This window comes from Crocodylus porosus, unplaced genomic scaffold, assembly GCF_001723895.1.
Source record: "Crocodylus porosus isolate Cpor-Errol unplaced genomic scaffold, CroPor_comp1, whole genome shotgun sequence".
Classification (NCBI taxonomy): Eukaryota; Metazoa; Chordata; order Crocodylia; family Crocodylidae; genus Crocodylus; species Crocodylus porosus.
In genome coordinates, this window is record NW_017728947.1 from 115,862,987 (window position 1) to 115,880,322 (window position 17,336).

Here is a 17,336-nt window from a genome sequence, read left to right on the forward strand (position 1 = left end):
TTTTTGAAGGCAGGTTTTCATGCTTCTCAGGGAGGCCCCACGGTCTCCGCCTCAGTCCTTGAGCCTCATGTTCAACGGGCGGAGGTTTGTCATCTATTTTTCTTCTGGGGAGACCATGTGTTTTCAGTGCGGTATCTCTTCCCACCTAGCAGCTCAGTGCCCATGGGGGAGATTGGCCAAACCCTCGGTGACTACAGCGGCGCCGACGGACAGCGCATCCACTTCTGGGACACAGGCCCCACCCAGTGAGGCCGTATCAGCTGGGCCAAGAGTGATACCCTGTTGCTCGGTGCATGGATAACAATGGCCCCCCCCAGATTTGCCAGCGGGCCTCACCTGGCGCTGCGAGGGCCTTAGGATCCCGGGCATGTTCCTAGGGCCATCGACCTTCATGGTGCGCACCGGGGGCGGCCTCGAGGAAGGAGTGGAGGCCCGCCTACAAAGGTGGCTCTGGCGCCTACCCAGCCTCTCCTACCGTGGGCGTGTCCTCATTGTGAACAACCTAGTGGCGGTGACCTCGTGGCACCGGTGCGCCGTACCCGATCTGCCAGAGGACCTACTCAGAGACTCCAGCACCTCCTGGTCGATTTTTTCTGGGATGGGCACCACCGGCTCCCATCACCTGTCCTTTACCTACCTGTAGCTGAGGGGGGCCAGACTTTGGCTGACCTTGCAAGAAAGGTGGTCGCCTTCCGCCTGCAGGCCCTTCAGCGACTCCTGTGCAGCGAGGAGCGCCTACCTTGGCAACAACTGGCATGCCGGTTTCTGCAGGGGGGGGCCCTCGGCTTTGACCGGGAGCTCTTCCTGTTGGACCTTATGCTTTTGAACTGGGTGGTGCTTCCGGCTTTTTACTGTGGCATGGTATGAGCCTGGCAAACCACTTTCCACCTCCAGCCCCCAGCCCGTCACCTGCACTTCCCGCAGTTGCTGAGGGAAACCCTGGCGCACAACCCGGCTCTGAGGCGCCCCGTGCCGAGCCTGGCCTCTGCCAGTCTCGCAGTCGCTCTCATTCAGGCGCGCGTTCTCCACCTGAGCCACCTCCTTGACCCCGCTCGGTCAGCCTGGCTCTCGCCTGAGGCCTTGGCCACCCAGCTGGGCATGCGCTCCATCCACAGCATGGGCCGTGTCCTGTGTGACAGCCGGGCTGCCCTCCCAGTGGAGGCAGCAGCCACCCTGGATGACCATCTCCGGGTGGGCCAGGTCCCCTGCACTGAGGATGCCCTGAGTGAGGCTTTTCCTGCTTTACCAGTCACCCTGGCCGTGGCCGGCAAGCTGGCCGGTGGCCCTGGCACCTTGCTGATGCTCCCTGTGCTTCCTGACAGTGACACGGGTTGCTCTTTTGCTTTTCTGTCACACAGAAGTCTATATGCCTGAGTGGTTCGTGTCCGCCATGCCCAAATGCTGGCAGGCCGCCCCGATACACTGTGGCGACGGCGCCTGGGGCCGCCAGATTCCTCACAGCCCACCCGGCATGGTGCACATTGTATAAGCCGCCAACTCCCAACCTTGCTGGGGTCGTTTGACCCGGTACTCTTTCCTGCCGTGGCAGAGGCTCAGACTTGATGATCTGCTCAGGTCCCTCCCGACCCTACTAACTATGAAACTATGAAAAGTGGAGACCTGCAGTGGTGGTTGCTGCACGGCATCCTAGCCACTGGCACGTTTGCATCCCACTTTGACCCAGCTGCCTCGACAGCCTGTCCCTTCTGCCTGGGGGGGTGTTAAGAGGGTTAAGACCCTCTTTCATGCCTTCCTTGACTGTCCCCGCCTGCAGCCACTCTTTGTCACCCTCGAGCAGCTGATGCAGGCGCTGGGCAGGAGCTTTCAGAGATCACCTACGTGTGCTCCTACCCATACTGGGTGGCTGAGAAGGGCCCCATCTGCCTGGCCAACTTCTTCCTGGGTCAGGCCAAGTTGGCCGTCCTCAAGAGCCACCGAAAACGGTGTGCCGGGACTGGCTTAGATGATGCCCTGTGGCTTTTCCGCCTCCTGGTGCAGGTGTGCCTCTCACTGGAGTTTGAGCACACTGTGCTCCGGCGGGCAGTGCCTGCCTTTGAGACACACTGGGCCCTTGAGGGAGCACTGTGCCATGTGGAGGACGGCCGTCTCCAATACGTGCTCCGATGTCATGACTGGTCTGGGCGACCGGGCTGGCTCGGTGTTGGACTACAACTTCCAGCCCATGCCGCGTCCTGGGCCCTCACCAGGCTGCTTTTTTGCTTTCTTTTTGTGTGGGAAGTTGAAGGTTTTGTCACGTGTATGATTGGATGGAGCAGGGTACGAATTGTTTATTTACAGTTATGACCGAGTGGCCGGCACTGCGACCGTATAACTAGCACGTAAGACACGACGTGGCATGTAGCGAGGGTGTCTGTCATGGTGTGATGTCTTGAATGCAGTGACATGCAAGGGTGTTCTTGGTTTGACAGTAATTTGTTTGTTTTTATGCTTTGTAGGTGGCCACCTGTTTTGTATCCCTGAGCCCCTGAATAAAGTAGTTAAAAAGTCAAAAGTCCGTCCTTCTTTCCTTCCTTCCCAACTGAATTGTTGGACTCGCTAGTCCTGCTCTCTCATCCCTTCTCTTCCTCTACCCTCCGACACTTTCAAAGGCTGATCCCAAAGGCTGTCGGGGGGAATGGGGGAACCCTTGCTGCTTTTGGGAGGGCTGAAGCTCACAGGTGACCCCCGTGTCGCAGGTCAGGCGTGAACAAAGGCCCAACTGAGCCCTGCCCACAAGTGTGCTCGCGTCCAAGTGGGAGGCTGCAGGAGCAGGGTGGGCAGGATGCTCTTGGGGACTCTCTCCCCATTAACAGCTGTAGGGAGTCCCCCAGGGCTCAAGGCTGCCTGTAAGACTGCACCTTTCCTACCCCGCGCGCAGCTGACGGGCCTTGGGTGAGAGCATTGGCTGGACTGAAGTTTCAGCAGAGAGCAGCTCTGGCCCTTCGACTGGCTGCTGGGTCTCTGGTCATTGCCTCTCAGGGCAGCTTTCTGCACTTCTGCTGCCTTCTGCTGATTAATTTGGTGCTCGAGGAGTTTGGCAAAAAGCCCACTTCTTTAATCTTACGGCACTTTGTGATGTATAACACAGTGCACGATGAAAACTAGCAAGAGTGTTACAGATAGCCTTGCCGCTGCAGGTCAGGTTTCCATCGAGCCATTCTGTTGCCTTATTTTTGTTATTGGTTTTCAACTTTCAAGTAGTTTGAAGACCTGCTTCTTCCCAGCTTCCTCTCAGGGCAACATATAAAAATAGCCTTTCTGGCCTTTCCAATAAGAATCATATTGTATTTAGGTGTCAATGGGTTAGCAAGGATATTGCCAGTTCTGAGTTGTTCTTTTCCAGCCCCAAATGCTTTCTTCCAGCATCTTAGTTTATGTACCGCTCCATTGCTTCTGGCATTTCATATGGCCAGTGTTATACCCTCCCAAAACCAAATGGGAACAACTCTTCTGATTTAACCTAAAGACTATGCTGTTGTTCGGTTTTTAAGGGTTTGCTCACCCAATCTCTAAGAACGGGGTGGAGAATAAAATTGCTATTAAAACAGCATTTAGCAGGTGAATGCATGCCTGGGTAGTTTTAGAGCCTTGAACAGAAGTAAGGGTGATGACTCTGGTAGGTGTTCGAAAGCTAAAAGGAAGTTGATTACTAAACAGAAGTTATTGAGTCAAAAAAGAGACAGGCAAATACTCCCCCCATCAAAGTGCAGTAGCCTTTGGGAGTCTGAATAGTGGAATACAGAGATTAAAGTGTTAATTAATATCCACTTAGAAAAACTGATAATACTTCAGCCCCTAAAGAATGTGCTGCTTTTTTCCAGCTTGTGTTTCAATTAGTGTAGTCTTTCCTCATCTGTGCCTGTCTGTTCTCTGGTCATAGGCTGTGGCATGTGAATTGGACTAAAGTTGAAGGGCACAGACAGAAAAACAATGATACTGAGATGAAAGGAACAGAAGCAGGGACTCACACATGTCAAGCTCACCTGTAGTAACTCATGGTAACTGTTTTGCACCTCTGCTCTTTTCTGAACTAAGCTGACACTAACCCAGGGAAGTTTATTCCTGAATACAATACCTATTAAAGGATTGCAGCTAAGTTTCCACATGGGATACAGTGGGCACATGAAACTGCTACCACAGATCAGTTTGAGGCTCTGTGGGTATGTCTACATGTGTACTTACACCAGCTTAAATTTACTGTGAAGTAAGTTGGAATAGGCCAGAGTCTACACATGCAGGTGTTAAAGTGCACTAATGCTGTATGTGGAGTGACTTGGAACTTAAGTTAGTCCCAAGTCAGTCCACGCACACAGTATTACTGTGCAGTGAGGTGTCTACATGTGCATTACTGCATGGTAACTAATTGGGTGTAAATTTGAGACCTGCATGATGCAGGTCTCAAATTTACACTCAAGTCAGAGTAAGTTGCTATAGTTACTGTGCAGTACAGGCATGCACATGTAGATGCGTGCCCATACAGTGCAGTAATTTTAGTTACTGTGCAGTAAACGTGCACATGCAGATGTGCCCAGTAAGTCCTGGTCCCCATCCCACCCTCCTCCAATCCCTTTCTTCCCCTTAATTCGGTATAGTTGTTTCATTTTACCATCACCCACGCGGTGTGGTGATGGTAGTTCCTGAACCTATACCACGGCTTTGTGACCTGCTTTAGAACATGCTGTATCCTTGGGTGCTTACAGAAGTTACATTTTTCATATGGTGCCCTCAAAAGCACCCCGCAGCTGTAATATAACAAGAATTCGTGGCTACAGAGTGCTTTTAAAATGGTGGATGGCGTGAAAATGTAATCTTCGTCTGATGAAGTATCAGACAGGAGCGCTCTCAAGCAGAGTGCTTTAGGAAGCCTGTGTACAGGTTCCCTGCAAGGGGAGGGAGAAGGGATGGAGGAAGACCGCCCACGCACTGCACATGTCCCCCGCAGATACCTCTGCTGGGGCCTAGGGGGAAGCCAGGCTGGGCTCGTGCAGCAGTGGGAATCCTTCCCCCCACGCAAGTGCCTTGACAGTGGCAAAGGCTGCCATGTCTGGAGATGGGGGTGGGGAGACCTGCCTCAGCTTCCCCCAAAACCCAGTAGGGGTAGCCAGGATGGGCTCATGCAGTGGCGGGGGGCTCTGTTCCCCCCCTCCCCTGCCTCAGCAACTTCTACTGCTATCAAGATGCTTGCATGGGGGGAAGGGAGCCCCCATGCTGTGCAGGCATGGCATGGCTCCCCCAAGACCCCAGCAAGGGTAGCTGGTGGGGTACTGTCGCAGAGCACGCAGGTGCCTGCTCCTTAGGGTGGAACCAGCTAGGCAGAGGGCCCTAGCAGGGAGTGGGGAGCTCAGCTGCTGCTTACCAGGGCAGCCGCAGTAGTGATAAAGAAGCACAGCTGTGGGTTGCAGGGGGAACCGGTGAGTCGCTGACCGGAAGGGGCAGGGCCTGACCTATATATAGACCCAGGCTGAGGCCAGGGAGGCAGTTCCCTGCCGGCAGCTGTAGGGGTGGGAGCTCTGCCCGAGAGAGGAAAAGGGAAGAGGCCAGGATGCATGGGCAGTTGTTACGGGTGAGAGAGGGAGAAACCCTGTGACAGGCTTGAATGTGGTTATAGCCGGCTGGCTTAGTTTGTGTTGCAGCCAAGGGGCTTTGAGTTTGGGTTGACAGTTTACTGTTTATAACAAGAGGGCCGGGTGAGGCTATTAGGGGTTGGAGGAGGCCTCATAGGGGCTCCATGGTAGTGTGGGGACCCTGGTGCCAGAGGGGGTGCAGCATTTGGGGGTGCACTGAGCCCAGCCCTGAGAAGGGGAGTAGAGAGTTGGAGGCCAGGTATGGCTGAGGCTGCCTGAGCCCTGCAGGGGGTTTGAGACCCCGAGGAGGAGATTTGGGGCTAGGCATGGCTATGGCCACCTGAGCCCCAAGTCTGTGGTAACCCCGTAGCAAAAGGGGTAGTGATGGACGAGTGCCAGAGGGCATGGTTGCGAGGCAAGGCGGTGGAAGGCCAGAGCGCCTGTGGGGCACAGTTGCAAGTCGAGGGCCCAAGCACCAGAAGGCGCAATGAGAGTTGAGGGCTGTGGAGAGCCCAAGCACCAGGGAGGGCGCAGGGAGCCAGACAGACCGAATAACGTCTGGGATATCAGTGAGGCTTGGGGTGTGGTAAAGGGGCAGTTGGAGCCATGCATAGCCCATAAGGCTGGGGTGCACCGAGTCACACAATACAGAACAGGGGCCAGGATTCAACAGAGCACCGTGTCCAAGGGGACAAAAGGCAGCCTCCCTTATACATATAAAAGATCAGGATGTGGCAGGTGAGAACAAGGGTGCTTTAACGTGAACTTGGCACGGTAGGGGGCGCTAGAGGAGATCACAGCCGCCCCTAGGACCCCGCGCCGTGACAGGTACATATGGTAGGGGGCCTCCATCCCTCCTGGGAGGCTGCTGGAGCACCTCCACCTGCTAGCCAGGGCCGGTGCAGGCAGGCTGCAGCCCCACACCCAACAGGTGAACGTCTGTTGGGTTCAATGGGGCTCTAACTCACAGTGCTTTGTGTAAAGTGCCATGAGTCCCTGTGCTTGTGTGCACGCCCCTTGTCTGACTGTGGCCCAAGGGAACTATCTTTCTGCCCCCAGGAGCCATTTTAAAACTTCATTCTGGTTAACACAGTCCTAATGAGAGTGAGCAGGAGTCGTGAATCACAGTGTCAAAGCACCACAGGCTCCTAGAAGGAACCGTAAATGGAAACATGGATCAAATCATTCTTTTCCTGTATTGTTTCTTTGTATGGTGCTTCTGAGAATTGCATTGATTTAATGCAACTGGGATAGGCTTAGAGCAATCCTGTACCTTGCGGGCCTCGTGTGGTTGGAAGTCTAAATGGGGTAGAGGCCAGTCTCAGGCTTTTGCACAATTGAATCTGCAGGGCCTAAGCAGTGCCTAGGGCTCGTTTAACCCTATGTATTATAATACCATGTTTGTCCCATTGACTTCACAGGGAGCAAGTCGAGCTGGATTTGACCTCTCATGCTCTGGAACAAAGCTCGCTACAGGCATTGGTTAGTGCTCACACATTACAGTTAAATTTATCTTGAATGCCTCAAAAATGCACGAAACAAAATAGAACAGGTTGTAATAAGTCAGCTTCTTCTGACGGTATTTTCCGAGTGCTTTGTGGAAACAGGCAAGTGCATTTGTCTGAACTGAGGTCCAAGCAGCTGGATCAGGATCCACATGATTTGATTTTTTTTTTTTTTGGTTAATAATTCACCGCAAACTTCCTATAGAAAAGACTGAACTGATGACATTGATTACTCGTTACCACATTAATATTTTAAAGCTTGCCATTATAAAATATTTAAAATCAAATATATTGATGTTAGCACTTTAATACAGTTGCAGCACAAATAGAATTAGCAAGATTTCATATGCAGTGTTTTAATTAAATCCATAAACCACACTTTTTAATAAACTTGTGCACACAGTTTAATTTTAAACAAATATTTAAAACTGAAGAAGGGTGGTTTGGGACTGTGCCTCAGTACTCTCGCTGTAAAATGGGGCAGTGAACCTCTGTGGGTATATTCTTACAAGGAGTGCTGTACTTCTGGGGGAACCCATTGAAGTCAATGGTGTTGTCGGCGAGTAGACATTTGCACTCATGGATGCCCCCATGGGTTCAGCGGAGGGCTCTACTTGCCTCTTTTGCTTTGCAGGATTGGGATTTAGGATCATATACTCTTTGGGGCAGAGGCTCATAGAGTCGAGCCCTTCCTGATCCCTGGACATCAGAGATGGGCCTAAACCCTGAAACATGAGGTTTAGTATTTCTTCTGAGGTTTATTACCCTGAACTAGGGCAATCCTGAGAATCCAATTTCCCGTCTTGAATATAAAGGGTAGCAGTAAAAGGAAAGAAAGTAAAAGGTAGATGATGTAGGGAGGATCTTGATAGTTTAGTTGAAACTCCAGTGAGACATAGACCCGCTATAATGGATTTCTGCCCAATTCTGTAAGTGGGCTGGTGTCTTAAAAAAACCCAGTGACATCCAGGAACTGAAGCTGAAAACTGGACAGAGGCAGGAAAAAGGCACCTGGCTTTAAAAGAAATAGTAAGCCAGCTAAATGGGGGTGGGGGATGGTATGTGCCAGGCAGAAGAAAAAGTGCCTAGGTTGCAGGGAGGCCTGGGAGATAGAAAACGTGGATCCAGTGGCTTGTATTTCTTGAGTGATATTCCAAATATGTGACTCTTTCTGCTACAAATACTAAAATAGCAAATGCTCGTGTTCTGCTAGAGCTCAGACAAACACGTAAAATAAAACCAGGGTCTGTGATTGCCTGTTTGTGTAAGGATGTGACACACACTGCAAAGACCCTGGAACCAACATGCGGACAAGAGAATTACGTTTGTGCGAGACTTTGCACCTGAGCTGCAATGACGGCAGGTGAGATCAGTTTGTCTTGCGGCAGCCAGGGAAGAAATGCCTGGTTGTCCTGGGAGTACCACGTGGAGGGTCTTTCCAGACCATTCAGGGTTGCAGTTCTGCATCACTAAGAAACACCAAAAGCTGTTCAAAGAGTCAGGCTGGAGTACCTAAAAGTACTCCATGGTGGATTTTACTGTGTTGGTGAATAGGAGGGAAACCTACAGCTGTTTTCAGCATGTTTCCAGGGAGCGGTGAATTATTTGGGAGGAATATTGTTCATTGTTCACAGATGCTCTGTGTTCCCACGTTTCCCCGTTGAACTCGATGGGCTGTGACGTTTCGGCCAGTTCCCGTGGGCGCCGCGTGTGCAGCGCCGTGTCGCTCAGGAGGGGGATGTGTGCAGAATGTGTCCCTGACTTCGGGGAGTCGTCCTAAGAACACGAAGTGAACAAAGAAGGGCTCTGGGCTGCGGGTCCCATGTCTCTCTCAGCCCTGTAAGACCAGGAGCTATAGTGGTAGGTTTCTTCGTGAGGAATAAGCCTGTGAACCATGAGAGGATGAATAAAGGGCTTTCTCTGAAGTAAGGGCTGGTGGTTGGAGAGATCCAGTCTCAAGGAAGCCCCGGGGTGGTTCTCTCCCTAGGAGCTAGGAGGGGCTGCCAAAGGGACGGGGTATCCTGTACTCCTAGTTGCCTGATGCTGGGAGAGCCTAAGGGGCTTACGCCCAGGAGTAGGTTGGCTGGATGACGGAGCTGGGCGATGTGACTTCTGAGGAAACACCGAGGGAACTGATTTGCAGAAGAGAAGACCAAGGGGGATTGAATAGCAGCCTTCACCTCCCTGCCGGGGGGCTGCACAGAGGACGGAGCTGGGCTGGTCTCAGTGGGGGCAGATGGCAGGACAAGGAACAATGGGCTCAAGCTGCAGCAAGGAAAGTTGAGGTTGGATATTAGGAAAAACTCTCTCACTAGGAGGGTAGTAAAACACTGAAACAGGCTCCCCAGGGAGGTGATGGGGTCTCCATCCTTGGAGGTGTTGAAGCCCCAGGTAGACAAAGCCCTGGCTGGGATGAAGCAGGTGGGGCTGGTCCTGCCTGGAGCAGGGGGTTGGACTAGATGTGACCTCCTGAGCTCCCTTCAACCCTTGTTGTCTATGAGTCTTTGATTTGGAAATCAAAGCACTCTTGAGGAGGGGGGTGTGAAGAGACCTGTTGCTTGGACTGGCTCGTGAGGCTGCCCCAGCTGTGTCTGTCTGCCTGGCAGAGGGAAATCGCCACAAGAGTAACTGCATTCTTGCAGCAAGCAGGATTTGTTTCCCTTCACCTGGTTTATTTCTCAGTGTTATTGCTCTTCCCTCAAACCCCCAGAACAAAAGAAGAGGGACAAGATTCTGGATGTGTTTTCAGTGTGTTACTACTTAATATTTCATTGCTTCTAGTTTCATTATTATTGCTGTCTGGGATGGTTTGGATAGAGAGGGTCCTGCCTTAGGCGGGGGTTGGACTAGATGTGACGTTTGGAGGTCCCTTCCAGGCTGAGTTCTCCGAGTTCAGTAGGACTGGGTGGAGAGGTACCAAGGCTGATTGTTTTAGCAGCTGAGTGTGTAAAACTGATGTGGGGGACAGGGGACTCTTCAAGGAAGCACACACTGAGGTGTGGGTGCAGGGTGGGCACGGGAGAAGTTTTTTTATTTCATGCATGAAAATGTCCTCTTGCTTCTGCAGCCCCTGGGACACTAAGCTGCTGTTCCATTAGTCTGCAGGACCACGACCTGAGAGTTAGGGCGGTATCCTCTTCCCGTTGCTGTTTCAGAGCTGAAACTTGTAATAAGGAACAGGCTTCCAAGCATGTGGGATGCTGAAGGCTTTGCATTCAGTAACGCGATGCATCTCCTCTGAAACCCTCCCAGAATTGGGAAGCACTTGTGCCCTGCCAGAAACATAACACGGAGCATCTCCCAGCTTGCCTGCCTCCACTAAGGCCCCTCTACACCTTACAGGTATCGCACAATTAGCTGGTTAATTGTGCAGTTACCGTTAAGACCAGCTACACATGCAAAGTAGCTATCTCAGGATAAAGAGCTCCAACCAGCTATACAGTTAGACCTCGAAAATGTGTACTAATTTCAGAGCTGGTTGCTATCTAGCTTGAACTTGCATGTGTAGGAGGGGCTCCCCCGAAGATGGGAGCCCCATCAACTAACAGGGCTCCCAGCTGCAGGGGTGCACCATGCCCAGTGTGAAACCCATGAGCCCCAGGGATTGAAGCAGCCTCTTTCCCCCACCTGGGGGTCTGTGGGGTTCCCCCACGTCTGGGAGCCCCTCCACGGAGGGGGCTCTAGCTTTAGGAGCTTGCTTCTTGCTGGTGCAGAGGTGGGCTTGGGCTTGGGTTCCTCTCTCTCCGGTGATAAGGTGTGATGGGATCTAATGCATAATTCCCCTAGTTGTTCCCCCTGCCATGCTGTGTGTGGATCACACATTAGATCCCATCACACCTTTATCTGCATGTGCAGAGGTGGCCTAAGTGACCATGCAGTGTTCCCTGGGCAAAAGACTATGCTCAGCCCCTGCTCCCACCTGTCTGCTCCCAGCGCTCCTGACCCTGTGCTTGGTCTGTAGTCGTTCAGGGGCTCCTGGTGCTGGGTCATTTGCCTGGCAGGTTTTCGGAACAGCAGAAGTGGCAGTGGGGTGCCCCGGTGCTGCATCAGCTGGATGGGGGGCAGGTCTGTGTACCCAATGGTAGAGGTGGGTCACCAGTCAATATTAGAGGTGGGTCTCCGGCTCATGCACGCGCCGATCCTGCAGCAGAGGCAGTCAGACGGTCTGCAGCACAGCCCCTATTCATGAATCACGGCCCAGCACCAGCGCTAACTTCCCAGGCTGCAACTGCATGAATCAGAGACCAAGGCTGAGAGCAAATTCTCTTCCTCCTTGCATGGCTGCACATGCACAGATGCTGCAGGCTGAAGTTTGTATGGTCCATACCTACCTGCAGCCCCACCTATCGCCGCAGGATTCTGGCACGCTAAAGCAATGACCTTGGCCTACCATGTGTCACCTGGTGATGCCAACCATGATTGTGCAGCAGAATACATGGGTGATTTCTCTGTCTTAGCGCTTGCATAAATCTGAATTAACGAGCGTACATACACGGAGGGCATCAATAGATGTTCTCAGCCCACGCAAGAGCAAAAAGTTCCTTTTTACACGTGGGGAGCTGGACTTGGAGTCGGTCTCAGAATATGCAGTCTGACGCACGTCCAACGGGATGACTTCTTCACCTGGACTTCCTCCCCTCTACCCTGAGCCTCCAGCTACTTGCAGCACAGCAGGAGTTTCCTCTAGCCTTTCCACTTCTGCTGCTTAAAATGAGCAGACTAATTTAGGCTTTAACATGCATTTTTACTGAGTTTCTTAGGGCTCAGACAGTTCCACCAATTACTTTTAGCTCCGGGAGGCCTCTTCCAGTTTAATTAAAGAAAACAGGAGCAGCAAAACCACCCGACGCCACCTGACGCAGGAGAGCACAAGCCGGGCTGGGCTGCAGTAGGAACGTCCCGTTCAGCAGAACAAGACAAGTCGTCTGACTCCCGACGGGGGCGGTGTCTGCGGTACGGTTTTCGTGGCACTCTGGTTTCCGTCGAGCGATGAGCAGATGTGCTGTTGGATGCTCTCCCCCGGTCTGTATTTTAGCTCTCCACATTTGTGACATCTAATTATGCAGGTTTCCTGCAGAGGAGTTTCGCTTGAAAAGTGCTTTGTTTTATACCGTGCCCCAGGGAACAGCTTTGATATAAATGCTGCTTGTGACTGACGCTGCCTCGCCTGCACTCATTCCCCTTCCTTACAAGCTTGTTTGACCCTGCCTTTGCATAGGGATGTCCTGTGTCATTTGGCCGAGTTCCTGCACATTTCATTGGCGTGCACCAAAAGTGCGGTCTGATTTCAGTGGCCAAATAAATCCCCCTGGGAAACCAGGAGAGGCCAGACTACCCCGGCACACGGCCAGCACTCGCAGGGGGATGCCTGCATCCCAGCTGTCATCAGGCCCGTTTCCCCCTCGGGCACCACTTACAGGTCACCCGGCGCCCAGAGGCAGAGGCATTTACATCTGCTCCAGGACTCCTGGCCATTGCGCCTGTCTCTGGATAGTCTCACCCACACCCGTGTTCAGCCCTTCTCTGAATCTTGCTCAGCTCTTGCCCCATGTCGGGCTCAGATCCTGAGGATGACCAGAAGCCGAAACCTCCACCTCAGGGTGGGACTGGCCCAGGCAGCAGTGCCAGCGGAGGATGCTGAGGCCCCGAGGGAAGTTTCCCGGGAGCGATTCCCATCTTGCCTGGTAGCACTCCCACCCAGCGGGCACCGCAGTGAGCAGCAGCTTGCTCGTGGTGCCGCCGTGTCTTGTTTTCATTACAGGCCTTGCATTTCAGCCCACCTGAATGTGAGAGCAGGAGCCGGGCAGGGGCCTGCTTATCCTGGGAGACTAAGTTTGCCATCCTGAGGATGGCACAAGGACTCCTCTCAGCCGGAGCGTGGGCACAGCGGCCATCCTCTGCGAAGACAACGGAGCACCTCGCTCTTTTGCTCGGTATCACATGCAGCTCCCTCTTGCTCCAGGCGCCGTTCATTTCTTTTACCCTCATCCCCAGTTTCCTCCTCCTGCCCCGTCAGAAAGCATCCATCAGAGGCCCCTGCTATCCATGTGCTTGTGCCTTTCTCAGCTGTTACTGCTACCCCAGAGCCTCCTTTCCTTTGCTCTTCTCTCCAGGGTCCTCATGTGCCGAGGCGGTTGTATCGGCTTTCCACACTGTGGGGCAGTGTGCTGCATGGTGGGAATCTCAGAGTTACCAAAGAAAAGCTTTTTTTCATCCAGAAAATACCAGTATCGGAGCCTGTGAGTGCAGGGAGCTCAGAGAGGGAAGCTCCATCGGCGAGCAAGACGGGAGGGGAGGGCGGTCGTGCCACCTGTCCCGGGGTGAGCCTTGTGTGCAGGCCTGTCTGTGTCTGCAGCCGTGTTTTCCCCATGAATCACCAGGATATATGAACTGGGGGCAGCAGGGGAAAGCGGGGTGGTTGTGATGCTAATAGAAGAAATAAAGTCCAGGGAGTCAAAGATGCTAAAATGGCCTTGTGAGTACTGAGACCTTGGCCTGCTCCGTTAAATCCCCCTTTAACCTTCCCTTAAGAATATAGAGGAAGAAGATGGAGAAATAGTTAAGGTAAGGCTCTTTGGGTAGATGTGATAGCTGTTATTAAGCCAACTAAATAGTTGGAAGAAAAGTTCTTTGCAAGCTTTTGGGCACAAGCATCCTTCACCAGGCACTGGGAGACTCTGTGGTTGTATCTGAAATATAAAATGCTGGGTGAGGCTTTTCTTTTGCAGCCAGCAAGACATGCCTTTTTATAAGGCAAACCCTCAGGGGGATGGCTTTTTAGGATAAACTGCTTTTTTGGAGGAGGAGAGAGCAGGTTGGTTGCAACAGGAGCTGCTGCTGTTGCGTCTGCCGCCGGAGTCCCTCCCCGCTTCCTTGAAGATGGAGCAGCACAAACGCAGAGACAAAGAGGAGGGAGAAAAGCCAGAGAGAGAAATGTAGACTTGCTGCTGGCCCCGACTTCCAGCCTTGCCCTTGGAGAAGGACAGCCCCAGCGCTGGTGTTATCGGCTGCTCAGGACACGGTGTGCAGCTTCCCTTCCAGTCCAAGGCTTGCAGCAGTGCCACAAAAGTGCAGGATTGCCAGATTCTTATTAAGCAGGGAGCAGAAAGAGAGGAAAAAAGAGAAATAAAATGAGGAGAAAACAGGGCAGGCTAGGCAGGTGGTGAGAAGAGAGATATGTCTGGCAGCACAGGGGCTGAGGTACAGATGCCCAGGCCCACCCTGCTCTACTGGTTACCAGTTCACTGCTCTAAACAGCTGTGAGACGTAGTGATCACCAGGTTCAATTAAACACAGGCAAGCAATGAATAAAAACTAATAATAAACTTTACAGTGGAGCAGTAGGCCACCTCTGTAGTCCCTTTGTCTGGCTCTTAACTGGCTTAACTGAGGAACCATCTCCAAATTCCCAACTTCTGTAGTTTTCTAAGGAAGGGAGTACCTCTAAACTATAACTTCTGTCACTACCTGAAGAAGCCCTCATGCATCCCACAGCATGGCACCACTCCCTGGACCAACTGCTAGGGCGGCTCTTTTGGAAGTCATTATTTCCATCCTCTTCCCGGGGTGCTTTCTTGCTGCTCCACTGTCTGTCACCAATATTTCTTTATAAGCAGGACCAATTCCTCCCAAAACGGGAGCTCTGCAAGCCCGGGAGCTTGTGCTGGCTCAGCTACCTGCACTGTGCTGACTGCCTTCCCAGCAGCACCAGCTTTATATTCCTGTGCACAGCGAGTGGAGGCAGACTCAGAAGTGGCCAGCCCTCGAAGTCTTAAAGTCTTTTCTGGTGCTTGGGGGCAGGAGCAGATCCGGAGCGGGGCAGAGGTGTGGTCGCATCTCCCCTTTGGCTGTGTCGCATGCGAGCTTTTGGCACGGGGTCCGGCTGGGGCCCAGGGATAAGCGCTGCCACTGCCATTTGTCTCCTCCTTTCTCCTACTGCTGAACTGGGCGGGGAGGGAGAGGGGGGGCAGCAGCAATGCTCACAGCCCCTGGGCTTTGCAGCTACACAAAAGCAGGGACTTTGTCCAGACCCTGCCCTGATCAGCTGGTGAGCTCCGAGCTCGCTGCTTATGGGGAAGCTCAGGTCTCGCTGCACAAGTGTGGCAGGGCCAAAGCGGGGGGGCCACGTCCCCTAGTGCCATCCTTGGCTCCGCTACTGTCAGTGTGTCCTTCTGTATCGTCTGTGTGGCTTTCCTTGGCCTCGTCCCAGGGTGATGGTTACTATTGGGTTGAAAGGCAACTAATGCGGTATTGTGTGTGTGTGTTTGGGGTGGCAGCGTGACCAAGTGTGTGTATAATTACAGAATCACAGACAAGGATTGGAACAGACCTCAGGGGGTCACATCTAGTCCGACTCCCTGCTCCAAGCAGGATCAGCCCCAACTATGTCATCCCAAACAAGGCTGTGTCTACCTGGGTCTTAAAATCATCCAATGATGGAGGTTGCACCACCTCTCTGGGAGCCTGTTCCAGTGTTTACTACCCTCTCCATGAGAGAGTTGTTCCAACCTCAACTTCCCTTGCTGCAGCCTGAGCCCATTGCTCCTTGTCCTGCCATCTGCCCCCACTGAGACCAGCCCAGCGCCATCCTCTTTGCAGCCCCCCTGCAGGGAGGTGAAGGCTGCTCTTCAATCCCCCTCGGTCTTCTCTTCTGCAGACTAAATCAGCCCAGTTCCCTCAGCCTCTCCTCACCAGTCCTGTCCCCAGCCCCCCAAATCATTTTCATTGTCCTCCGCTGGACTCTCTCTGACTTGTCCACATCCTTTCTGTAGTGGGGGCCCACAGCTGGACACAGGACTCCAGATGTGGCCTCCCCAGTGCTGAATAAAGGGGAAGAATCACTGCCCTCGATCTGCCGGCAACGCTCCTGCCGATGCAGCCCCGTATGTCGGTCGCCGCCTTGGCACCGAGGGCACACTGCTGGCTCCTGTTCAGCTTCTTGTCCCGTCCCCCCAGGACATTTTCTGCAGAGAAAATATATAGCTATAGCTGACTAAAAACATTGCAAACAATGTTTTACTAAATATACAGGATATGTCTTTTCTGAGAAATATTTTCTATTTCTTTATTGACGGCAACTTGTAGTGGAATAATTAAGAAAAATAAGTTTCCATTTCTCCAAAGAGGAAACGCAATGCACTCTTGGCAGGATCCTGGTTTTGCACAGTGTCTGAAATTTAATTTGCTGATTACTTGTATTTAAGAGAGTCTCACATCTGATGCACAGTGAAGTTTTTTCAAGTGTAATTAAGTTTCATACAGCATCGTTTTTGAGACAGGCTGGCTCCTATTCCCACTTTGCTTGTGTAACCGCAAAAAGTAGCATCTGACCCACTTGCTGCAATTTAAGCTTTGAGTCAGAGCAGAAGCATGTGGTCGGGGGGCACTAAACATTCACAGTTTGTTATGAAGGGCTTTATTTCTGAAGGCCTTTTAAAGGATCACATTCTGAGGAAGTATTGCCTCATCCAGTGAATATATCCTTAAGCTAGCAATATGTGCCATGCCCATACTCCACAAAACGGCTTGGGAAAATGCACAAAATAAATGTTATGAAAGCAATATGATTAAATTTTCTGACAGTGGTTGTGTTCAGAAACGCATGAAATGAATGAGAAATGTTCATTGTTTTGGTATCTGTGCCAGGTTGCTGGGGAAAAAGAAAAAAGATTTTCTGAAATTAAAATAATTTTTCAATATGTTAGATAAATATCACCTCTCCTGGAGAGGTGTTTGAGCAGGCAGAAGAAATATTTCAATAAAGAAGTGGAAAGCTTAATTAAATGTTTATATGGGGAAACTAGCTACAGGTAGGCACGCTGGAGGGGATGAGAGGCCCTGTGCTATGTTCTCGCAGATCGGTTGCTAATCCCAGCATCCTCCAAGTGCTGCACCTTCCCTCTGATGACTGAGCTGCTGCTCTGTGGCCAGATTTCCAACTGCTCAAGTTTTCTGTCGGGCTGAAATGCTCTTTTAACTCTACTGCCATTCACCCATCATGGTTTGCTCCAGGCCTTCCTGGGACCCTTGTTGCCCAGTGGTACGCAACCTCCGGGACGTTAACAAAGTTTTTTAAAGCAGCATCCATGCTCTTGCTAGAGTTTTATTCCTTTACTCATAGTGTTAGGGCTTTTTAACTAAGCAGCCTGTCTTCTTGAAATCTTCCTTCCTAAACGTGGATGCCAACGCATCATTTTTAGTGCCATCTTACCTGCCTGAACCTAGTTACTGGTTACTCCTCTTAGAGCCACGGTGCACGTGTGTGCAC

At 52.0% G+C, this 17,336-nt stretch overlaps 1 long non-coding RNA gene across 1 annotated transcript in view; it reads right to left on the reverse strand.

The window, feature by feature from the left end:
* LOC109320736 overlaps positions 1–14,933 on the reverse strand; it is a 29,788-nt gene extending 14,855 nt beyond the window's left edge. Inside the window, exons 1-2 of the long non-coding RNA XR_002103859.1 lie at positions 14,511–14,933; positions 8,393–8,538 (exon numbers count right to left, since the gene is read on the reverse strand). This is a non-coding gene — a long non-coding RNA (uncharacterized LOC109320736). The remainder of the gene's footprint in view (positions 1–8,392; positions 8,539–14,510) is intronic.
* Between the last annotated feature and the right edge of the window lie 2,403 nt (positions 14,934–17,336).